This window comes from Salvia hispanica, chromosome 3 (assembly GCF_029641045.1).
Source record: "Salvia hispanica isolate PSC_SH4W2 chromosome 3, Shi_PSC_v1, whole genome shotgun sequence".
Lineage (NCBI taxonomy): Eukaryota > Viridiplantae > Streptophyta > Magnoliopsida > Lamiales > Lamiaceae > Salvia > Salvia hispanica.
The window spans coordinates 41,082,647-41,094,578 of NC_142694.1; positions in this window are offsets into that span (position 1 = coordinate 41,082,647).

Sequence of the window (11,932 nt, forward strand, 5' to 3'; positions counted from 1 at the left end):
CTGTATATTTAGGGATTATTCGGTTTATAAAATTATAATATTATATCTCATAATTAAATCTATAATTATTTTAAAGTAGTTGAATCTCATAATTTAAAGCAAGATGAATAATTATGTACGTTATAGTATACGATACAAATATCGTATAGTCGAACTCATTACAGAAATTCGTGCCCTTTTGCTTTGTCACTGAATTATGTATTTATATTATTCATGATATTTATTTACAAAATAAGAGCATCCATAATTGGGCACACTTATAGCCCGTCCTATAAAACATTCTATCTTCTGCTACATCAATATTTTATCATTTACCATATCTATTTGCAATGGAACGCTTTATAGCTGGTCCTATAATTTTAACTCCTATATTTTGTTTATTTTTTATTTTTTATGTTTGCAAATATATCAATCAGCAAAATAAGTATAAAAACACAACAAATTAAAGGCAAATCCTATTGTTAGGATATATTTTTTTATACTTTTAATCGCCGGAGTTCATTCTTGAATTTAGAGAGAAATTGAGATGGGGGAAGAGAATGGAGTGAAAGATGTGAAATGGAGTAAAAAAAATTAGTGATATGTATAGAAGAAAATATATCAAAAAAAGGAAAATGTGTTGCATCGTCCGGACCCTCGCAATGGAGCAGAGGATAGGCCAGAGGATGCAAAAATCACATGATCATTCGCAGAGGATGGATAGGGTGCGGAGGAAAGAGGGTGCATCGTTCGGCCACCCGCAGTGGCAAATAATAGGGTGGAGAATGCATCGAGCGGGCTATCCTTAACCACGCTGAGGATGCTCTAACGTGGATAAACAAAAGCCACTTCTTATTAGATCTTCTCAGTTGCATGTTTGATTTAATGGATTATTTAATTATTAATGATAGATTTTTAATATTTTTGCCACAGTAAAACTATATCTTAAACAAATTCAAGTAAATTTAATATCAAATAATATTAAGATGATATTTTCAAGTGTCTATAGTGTTGTTCGATTGAATGTATATTCTATTAGTAGTATTAATTATGAATGATAAATTTTATACTTTTGCCGTAATAAAAAATCTCAAATAATATTAAGATAAGTATACTAGAAAACTCTAGTAGATGGGGCGACGCCAACCTTAATTTATAAGTATGAAATTTGCTTATTCAATAAGAAAGAATAATAAAGAAAGCAATTTGCAAAGCGGTTAGTCCAATAATTCAACCGTACATGGTACAACAATGGCCTGCCCTAATAATGGTCCAAATAGTACAACTCTTAGAGCATCTAGATAACTTTATTGTATTTATTATTTAATTTTATAAATATTAAATTCATTCAACGTTACGGCAAGAACTTGTCCCATTTATCAAGTGCGTCACGTCTAACGAATTTTGTATCGTACAAATGGCAAAAACTTTAAAAATCGTAGGTATATTTTTCTTTAAATATGGCCCACATTAAGAAAAATCCAAACTTTAAAATCGCTAATTTGTATGATGAATCTAGTCATATATATCATCCTATTCAATTTTATATGGTTCAAACTTTTTTCATGCTTCTTCAAAAAAATCAGTGCTCCGTTATTTTGAGTGAAATTATGGGACGAAAGTTTTTATAAAGTTAAAGACTAAAATGTGTAATTTTGAATTTCTACAACCGGTATTAGTAAAACTTTATAATTGATGGACCAACTACTATTTGCACTAGAATTGGAATAATTGCGAATAATCAACTTATGTTAAATAAAAATATAAGAAAATAGTAGGATGCGTGTTACATCCCGCTGCCCTATTAAGTCACGCTCACACTAAATTATTAAATTATTTATTGCATATCTATCTAATAATGGATATAGATGGTGAAGTTAGGAAATTATAAATTAGTTATTATTTTAAAAAAGACTGGTTGATAGCATCATTAAATAAAATTTGGTACATCACAAATTTTACGCCTATTTTTGCTAGTACTACTTTAAATTAGGCTTGAACTACCAGACGCAATTCATCAATCTAAATATTTCATTCTACCCCTCCACGATCATCAATCTATCTTATATTTCGATATTTTTGAAATACTATTAAGTCTATAACCCATCACTTTTCCATACTTCAATCCTAGTCTTTTTTTAATCACTTTCTTCTATTTATTTACGTTCAATTGACATTACTTTGATTATTACTCCAATTTACTTTCTCATAAATTACCAATTTTTACATTAAAACAACTATCAAGATCAGTGACAATTTTGCATTGAACGGTGGTAACATAATTTTAACAAACATTAGATATCCCATTTAAGAGATTTAATCCAATACAAACCATAAACGCGTTTATGTATAAATTCCAAACTATAATCCAGACGAAAATGTCAACATATAACAAAATAATGAAGTAGCAACAAAAAATATCAACACAACATCAACTGATGTTGTGTTGATAATATGTTGACATTTTTTGTTGTTGTTATTTTATCATCTGTTGTCATTTTTTAACGGTCCATGTTATAGTTTGAAATTTGTATTATATTTAAAATAGTTTGAAGTTTGTATAATATATAGAGTTGTAAATTTTTATCAGTATCACTACCCTCTCATTTAATCTATTATTTGCAAGTGTTGTATAAGCAAAAGTGCCTCAAAATATATTTTTCGCCGCCTAATGAATACTCATATTTTTCTATAACAGTGTTCCACAAAAATCAATTCTTTTCCATTTATCATTTTTAACAAGATGGTTCAATTCTTCGTAATAATACTATAATTATGTTTTTTTTCTCTATATTTTCTTCTATTTTATAAATGTTGCATAGACTCATAGATATTGATTTGGTATAAAATTGTTGGAAATTGGAAGAGATTATCAAATTTAAAATTCCTTTTAATATCATTGCTTACATACCTAGTAAATCACATACATTTAGTCCTTGGAAGTTGGAAAACACGATACAAGACGATTTCTCCTATGTTTGAATTCATTCACACTTTCCAACCCAAATCCAAACATAAAAATATAGCTAAGGGGCGCAGCATAGTGGCGGAGAGGTGCGGCGCAGAGGATTAAAACAAATAATAGTGGCCGTTTAACCGCTGAGTCACGTGACCAGAATCAATGCAAGCGCAGTTTGGTGTGGTGTGTGTGGGTGCAATACACTGTCCACGTGGTACGATGCTGACAATGCCAGTTACCGTTACCGAGAAGGTACCTCCATAAAGCGCGCATGTACAACCTCGGTGGTTGGGCCCAGGAAACACGCCGGCCCACTTCCCACGTGATTGCTTCAACGTCATAAATATTTTTACCATTCATAGTTTTTATGTAAATAATGGAAGGTCCTTGTACTTAGGGATGTCAATCGGCTCAGCTCATCGGGTTTCGGGCCAACTCTATTTGAATTGCGGGTCAATCAGGTGCGGGCTAATCGGACTATGATTTTTTCCAGGTTATAAAAGTTCAACCCTAATCCTAAAAGCTCGGGTTTCGGGCTAGCCCAGCAGGCTAATCGGGTTGCTACCGATAAAATTAGCATTCGTTCAATCCAATAATAATGGTGAAAATGAGTTATATTTATAAAACGTAAAATATTTAATTATGATAAATTTGAGATATATGCTTAAACTCAAACATAAATATGATCAAATACTAATATTTGAGATTTATGCAAAATAAAACATAAACATCAAGAAATTTTAAAGCATGTTTTAGAAATTTAAATATAGTTTTTAGTGAAGTTGAAGTTTCTAATTTATATATCTATTATTATGTTAATAAATTTTTAATATACTCCATAAAATTAAAAGTTATTTTTTTAGTATCTATATTATAAAATAACCAATGAAGTATCGAATTAGAGTCAAATAAATAGAAAGATAGAAATTTTATCGGGTTTTCGGGCCAGCCCATCGGGTTTTTGGGTCTGGCCCTAACGGGTTGCGGGTTAATCGGGTGTGGGCTAATCGGGCTGTAATTTTATCGGGCTAGAAATTTCCAACCCTGACCCTATAAATTTGGCGGGCTATTCGGGCCGGCCCACAGGTTGCGGGCTATATTGACATCCCTACTTGTGATATTCTTTTGTCTCATCATAAGTAAGGCAAAACTTTTCGACACGAGATTTAAAAAAACGATGTGTTATTAATAAATTGGAAAGTGAATAAAATAAAAGAGTTAATAAAGTAGAGAGAAAAAGTAAGAGAGAGAATGCTAAAAAATGAAATGACTTCCTTAGAGCATCTCTAATGCCGGCTAGCCGATTCGCGTCGCTAGCCGGTTGGCTAGCCGAACCATTGCAGCAGGCCAGCCGAGAATCGGCGAGAAAAGCGGCGTGGGCTAGCCGATTCGGGTGCGCTGGCCGCCATTGTGGCGTGCCGATCGACCAGCAATCGGCCAGCGCTATTTTTTATTTTTATTTTTAATTTTTGAAAAACATAATGTATTTTTTTAATGTTTTTTTTATGATTTTTTTTTAATTATGTAATTTTTAAATAGGCACACAGACGACGGGTTAGACCCAACACAAAATTAAGACCTAAAACAGAAACATGTCATAGCGTCGGGTGGTGGCCCCCATTCGGCTAGCGGCAAACTATAACGGATTCAAGGCATACTAACATTTTTTAATGTATTTTTTTAATAAATTAGTGAGGAGTAGAGTGGGGCGGTGGCTCGTGTGTGGAAGTCTGGATTTTTTTTTTATTATGTAATTTTTTTGATTTTTAGTTCATGTACTTTTTTTATTTAAATAAAATTAACGAATTTTTCCCGTATATGTGTCGTAAATTTAATTCCGTAATTTAACCGTAATTTAATTCCGTAAATGTAGTATTTTTTGAATTATTTTTATTGCGGCTGGTCTATGGCTGACCTAAATCTGATGTGGCAGGTGGATTTTTAGTGTTGCTGACGTGGCAGAGAGAGAGAGTGGCTAGCCTATGACTGACCTATTTGCATTGGAGATGCTCCTATCTTAAGACGCCCCAAAAAAGAGAGTCGCTTATCTTGTGACGGAGGGATTAGTACTCATACTCCATTTCCTCAAGCTAATTATACTCCTTCTGTCCATCTATAAAAAAAAATAGAAAAAAATTACTATAAACCTAAATTTTAATTCATAATAATTAGTAAAAGTAAAAATGAAGGAAAAATATAGTGAAAATAGAGATAATGCCTTAGTAGATTATAGGGTTAACATTTAAATGATATGTACACTTACTATTAGTTTAAAAATTTTCAATTTTAGAAATAATCTAATTTTGATGTATGACCCATAATAGTCAAATCTGTCTATTTTTGTGGACGACGGGAGTATAAGGTAAGACTCACGTTTCATGAGATTAAAATATATGTGTGGGTCATAAATCTTTATTAAATTTAGTACAACTCTATCTTTTTCATGCTAAGTAGAACACCTATATCACTTACTTTTGCCTTTGAATACACGACAAATTTTCTAAGCACTTAAATGCTCAAATATAGAAGCTTTGATGTTATAGCGTGTTGTGTTTATGTATAAGTATGTAGATTTGAGTTTATATTTGTTTATGTGTTAACGCATTTAAGTTGTTTTGTATAAAGAATTGTGGCATGTTTTAGCAGAAAAATTTGTGTTTTAAATTTTTAGTAGTGAGATTCGTATAGTGTTTCTGTGATCCTCTTCTTCATCGGGACATGGTGTGCCAACTTCGGTACTATCCTCTTCATTTTCCACATGACACTTGGCATGATCTCAATCTCATCAGTGTAAACAAAAACTTCATTTTGACCGTCTAATAAAACTTATGAAAAAAAAGTTTGTTCTTGTATTTAATTTTACAAGTTCTATTTTATGAATACGTTCACTGATATCATATACTCAAAACATCAATATTCACTTAGTAAAATAAGATCCACAAAACTTGAAAATATCATATGAAATTCGGTGGCAGGTAAATTAATAATGCACCGTTTATAGGTAGGTAAACCATTTATTTTATTATCCCAAGTGATAAATTCCTCTATTTGTACATCTAATAATTATCTCGTTGCCCCTACCAATTAATAATTTAAAGAGATTTTAGCCAACCCCACAAAATAAACTGAAAATTCAAATAAAATATGGTAACAAACTTTGACAAAGATATATAATTACAACCACAATTAAATTCTTTGCTTTTGCCATTTCCCCTCTTAAACAACATCAATTATTATACATCACGAAACGACGATACCTTATTTTGTGAATTATACAACGTTGGGGTCCACATACAACATTCTATGTACATAGTTTCACAAAAATTAAATCTACATAATAATCAAAATGTTTGTTGAAAATTTCTATATCGTAGCCGGCCTCGAAGAATCAATGTGAATTACACACTATTTTTTGATGTAATTATCTGATTAGACAATTCACTTATTTCATATTTTCCTTTGTCGTCCACTAGTTAGGTTCTTTTTCCATATAAGACTTCTTTTTAGTCTTTGAAATACTAAATTTTCTATAATTTTTACTCAGATAAATTCGAATGATTTGTTTTGATTCTGTTACAAGTGAGTCATTTTTCTTTTTGAAATGTTTCATCATAAATGAATTATTTTTATTTAAGTAAAAAATCATCTACTTTATTTTAATACTTTCTTCTTTTCATTATTTACTCTTTCCTCTTTCAAAGTTTGCTTTCTCTACTTTAACTCTTTACATATCAATTCTTAAATTTCATGCCTAAAAAAGAGGTTCACTTATAACGGGACGAAGGAAGTATATATAATTATAGTTATTATTATTATTATTATTATTATTATTAAATTCCATGCAAAAAATAAACATCTTAATTAACGGAGGTAGTATGTGTCAGTTCTCGACTAGATTCATAAATGGTCTTACAAATTAAGGATAAATTAAATTATAAATAAAAAATATAAATTGTGAAATTACTCTTAGAGGGTGATTATTTATATTCATAAACAAAATTTACTAAAGAAGGTATTAAATATAAAAAACTCAACGAAAAAGAAAATTCAAGACATACTTTGTGGATATTTCATATTTATGTGCTGTAGTATATGTCAAGTTATCGTCTCATCTTGTATATTAGCCATATGTACATTTCTTGATGGTTATATTTAGGCAAAACACATAGATAATGAGTGTGTGTATTGAAATACACGTTTATTGAATCTCAAACCATATAGTACATATAATGTGATAGAATTATTTGATGCCACTTGTTTGCTTTTGTCACACCATATAGGGAATCTTCATGTTCACACATGTGTGTGGTTTTGGATGCATGATGGTCATGCATTCCCATAGATATTTCATTTATGTATATCTTTAATTATACTATTACTTATTATTGTCTTTTTCACAACCTTCTTAATTACTAAGAACCATTTACTTTATTGAAATATCACATAGAATTAAAAAAGGGTATGTGAGACACGCTTAAGTTATAAAAATCACATATTATAAGATGTGGATTATATTGCCCATGATTGTTTTTGTATGATGTATGAACATATATGAATTCATTTGTTCAAATTTTACTTTTGACAAATTACAATAAAAGATTCTCATCCAGCCATTCTTTTACTGAAGTAGTAGTATTTATTTATTAAAAATGTATGACAAGTTATAAACTTAATAAAGACGTGTAATATTTAAATACTCCATAAAAGACATTTCATCTAATACCTTGCCAATTAAGTAATTATATGATAAATTAAAATTAAAAAGAATATAATAATACATGGATCATCAAACAAGTTGAGTATGTCAACTACAAAAAGGATGGATTATTAAAGTAAAAGTTTTTAGGCTTCAAAACACAATAATTACTTCCACGAGACCAACATTATTTCCACTTTTGATTTAACATTACTTTCTGGCGTAAATTATTCCAAAGTCAGCTTTACTATACAACCATTTCTTGAAATTTGGGTAATACCCACAAAACTATTCACCATCAAAATTCCTTACTTATTGAGCAGAAGTTAAATAATTGAATGGAATAAAATTAAATACCTCTCTTTCTTGAGCTAGAGAAAACGTTTTTTCTATCTTAATGATGGCTTCTCCTCATAAATAGTGATATTGACTCTTTTTTGTGTAGCAACGTTTGGAATGAGGAAATAAGACTTTTTCCTTTGGTTCACATATGTTGAAACATTAAACATTGATTGTTCATCACTTCATTGCTTCGTTTTCAAGAAAGTGGAGACATATACATATGCTACACTTCTATTGTTATATATGCATATTAACTAAACGTGTAACAAGTTATTAGTTCAATCTTATTTTATAGTTTGACTCATGGAAAACAATATCAAATTAAAGTACTAATTATATTAAGAGAATTATGTTATTCTAAAAACAATATTAATGAGAAAAATATGCTTATACTGAGGAATGAGGAATGGTAAGCTGCATTACCTTATGTGAGCTCCATATATAAACACCACTCTCGTTTGACGCACGTTTAGTGTTCTGTATTTGAATTTATATATTTATAATAAAATATTGAATTAATTGTCATATTTGCATAACTTATAGTAATATGAAATTTTTGACATATTTAAAAGCTAAAATTTAGGTTGAGCATCCAACTTTGATCAGGTGCCTATTTTATTCTCCAGAATCTTACTGCACAAAAGAAAAGAATATTTTATCATGGCACAATTATAAAGGAAAGTAAGAATTAATCCTTATTTGAATAAGCAATCTTTGATCGAATAATCACTTACTAGATCCTCTAACTTTTAGTATTTTTCAATACATATATAGTTGTAACATGCAAGCCACCTGTATTACAAAAATGTATGGAATAATATCTAAGTTGACAACACACAAATTGTAATTAGAAAATCGAATCAAGCAATTTTTGACATTTTTTTTCTCTAAGTGGGAGTATATTCTATAATTTGGTCAATGTAGTATTTAAGTGCATTGTGTATCAGGGATGTGTTGTTAAGTCTAACCATGAATTATCAAATAAAAGCACGCAATATATTACTCACACGCCATTTATGATTTTTAAATATTGTTACAAAAAATAAATAAAACATGTAGTACTATTATTGGTAGGTCTAGAGATGTAGACATGATGACTTGTTGTACTAGTTATAAGTGGTTGCATAGATTTTTCATACCAAAACTTGTCTTAGTGAAAATATCAATGTCACATGGAGTGTTGGTTATGTAAAATAATGAAACTTTTATAAGTTTGTGTTTGTATCTCTAATCTTACATGTTTTTCAAAAATGGGCTACTAAGATTTATGATTAAGTATAGCTTAGTCAGTAAGATAATTTCCTTTTAATCAATAAGTTTGAGTATTTGAGTTACTATGACTATGTGGATAAATTGAGAATTAGTAGTATTATTAATTACTGCTTTTCAAAAGGTAAAATATAAGAAAAAAAAACCACAAATTAAGAAAATTAGCTGCGAAAAATTCCATGGATAAAGTTGAAAAAATCATCTAACTTATTGTTGGAATAAGATAATTGAAATTTTTTAACACTAAAAATTTAGCAACAAACTTTTTCCAACCAATGATATTTATTGCGGATTAGTGGCAAAAATTTCTGTCGCTAACTTAGTATTAGCAAACCTAGATCAGAAAATATTTTTGACTCCCTCTATATTTAAATATACTAGTAGTAGTAGAATAATTTAGAGCTCTTTTTTCTTTTTTTTTTTTTTTTAATTATGGTATTTTATTTTGAGGACAACTTTGAGAAACAAGCTGTTACTACTTCACTTTATGTAAAAAAACACAAAGCAAATAAAAATAAAAATTCCTCTGAATCTTTTCTAGAAAGTTATTCGCAACTAAATTTTAAATTCGTAGAAAAGTATATACTATTACATGAAATTAGTGGTGTCTTCCTTAGATCAGCCAACACTCTAATTGGGCTAATTGGTGACAGTTGCAACAAATTAGAATCGTCAACTTATAAATAATATTTATGTACATAAATATAAAAGAAAAGTTCTTTTAACCATCTAAAGTAGGTAAGATTGTGATATGAATATTGTGACAACTTTGTTTCTTTCTTTTTTATTTTTAATTTGATAAAGTAAGGAAAATTATTATAATGAAATTGATTAGGAAACTCGCAAACAAAGAAAATAAGATGTCACACAGGACAAAATTAGACGATGAAATTTTGTGGACTTGTAGTTACCTATTAATTTCTTCGAAACTTTTATCACAACATATCTTGGTAGTTTCTCACCCTCTCCAAAACGAAAAATGTTATCTATCTTGTCGTGATTCGAAAGGGAAATTATTGTTATTGGTTCTAAACTTTTTGGAAATATATGTAGAATGTAGTAGTATTATATATAAGAGTATGAAATACTATATGATTATATCACGAAAAAAGAGAAAGAGACTAAATATTATCCGTTAGATTAGATAGTATTTTAAATGAAAACAATACGCGAATATGATTATATATAAAATAAAGTAATTTTAAATAATAACATCTGACAAAAATGATATACATATGTGGTTTGAGTAAAGGAGTAGTTTAGTATCCAGAAATTGGGCCAATAAAGCTCAGATATACTTACTGAAACGAGCCCGTTAAATGGAGAGCCCAATTAGTTCAAATTTCTAACCATTTTAATCATAAGATATTGGTTTTCATAATATTCAGACTAAATCTAGTATTTTCATAAAATTTACAAACTTTAAAATTGCTGCCAGTTTCAACGATAGATCATTATTCAAACCCGACAAATTTATGAGACATATTTTACCCTATTTAGAACAACTATGTTAGATTGGGTTAATACACTCCATCTCCTAAAAAATTAGTCTTATTTATTTACTTATTGGCGAAGCCAAGTTGTGTCACTCTAGCTCAAATGGAAGAGGTGTCTCACTTTCAAATTTCAATAGAGTTCACAAACTTTCTAACATATTTTGTAATTTAAGTTTGGATATGAAACAAATGAAAATAGAGAGTTTTTTTAATGTAAAAAACAAGTTGTACATGGAAACAAGTTTTGACCTCTTACTATAGATTTAAAGGTTTATCTCTCTTACTTTATTCACCGTTCACTTAACATACTATTCTTAAACTCCTACAAAAAAGAAACGCCTTAATTATAGAAATGAATATAAACATAATTGGTTCAACCCATCGGGTGCGGGTTGAATTGACATCCCTACTTTTAGGCTGGCTGAAAAATTGAGATGATCACTCTAAACAATAGGAGTAAAAATTTCATGCTCCTTCCATACCAAGTTGGCATAGTGACTTGGTGTACTTCACCAATAATTTCTTGACAAATGGAAATTAAAAATACCCACATGTCACATCAATTAAACACAAATTCAATGAAACTAATTGCACATAATAGACACCCATTAATTATGGAAAGTGGCATTATACTAGACTTGCAATATACTGCTCCTACAATATATATGTATACTACTGTTAAATATGGAATATGTTTATATACTTCTTAATGTAATAATATTTCACATAAAAAAAAGTAATCATATTACATTATTTTTCATGTAAAAAAGTTACTATATTACAACTCTTTGATACTCCCTCCGTCCCAAGATAAACGACTAGTATTCCTTTTTGGGGTGTCTCACTATAAGTGACTTATTTCCATTTTCAGCAAAAAGTCATATCTCTTACTTTATTCTCCACCTACTTTATTCTCTCTTCTCTCCTCTACTTTTCCCTCTCTCATACTTTACTCTCTCCACATTAACTTATTTAAATATCATTCCTTAAATCCCGTGCTCAAAAGAAGTAGGTCACTTATCTTGGAACGGAGGGAGTAGTATTTAAGATTTTATTAGTGAGACCATTTATTCTTATTTTATATTTATATATATACAAAAGTTTTATACAAATAAAAATTATGATTATAAATTATGACCATTTAAGATTTTGTTAGAATACTCAGTAATCAATTATATTTTAATATTTTCT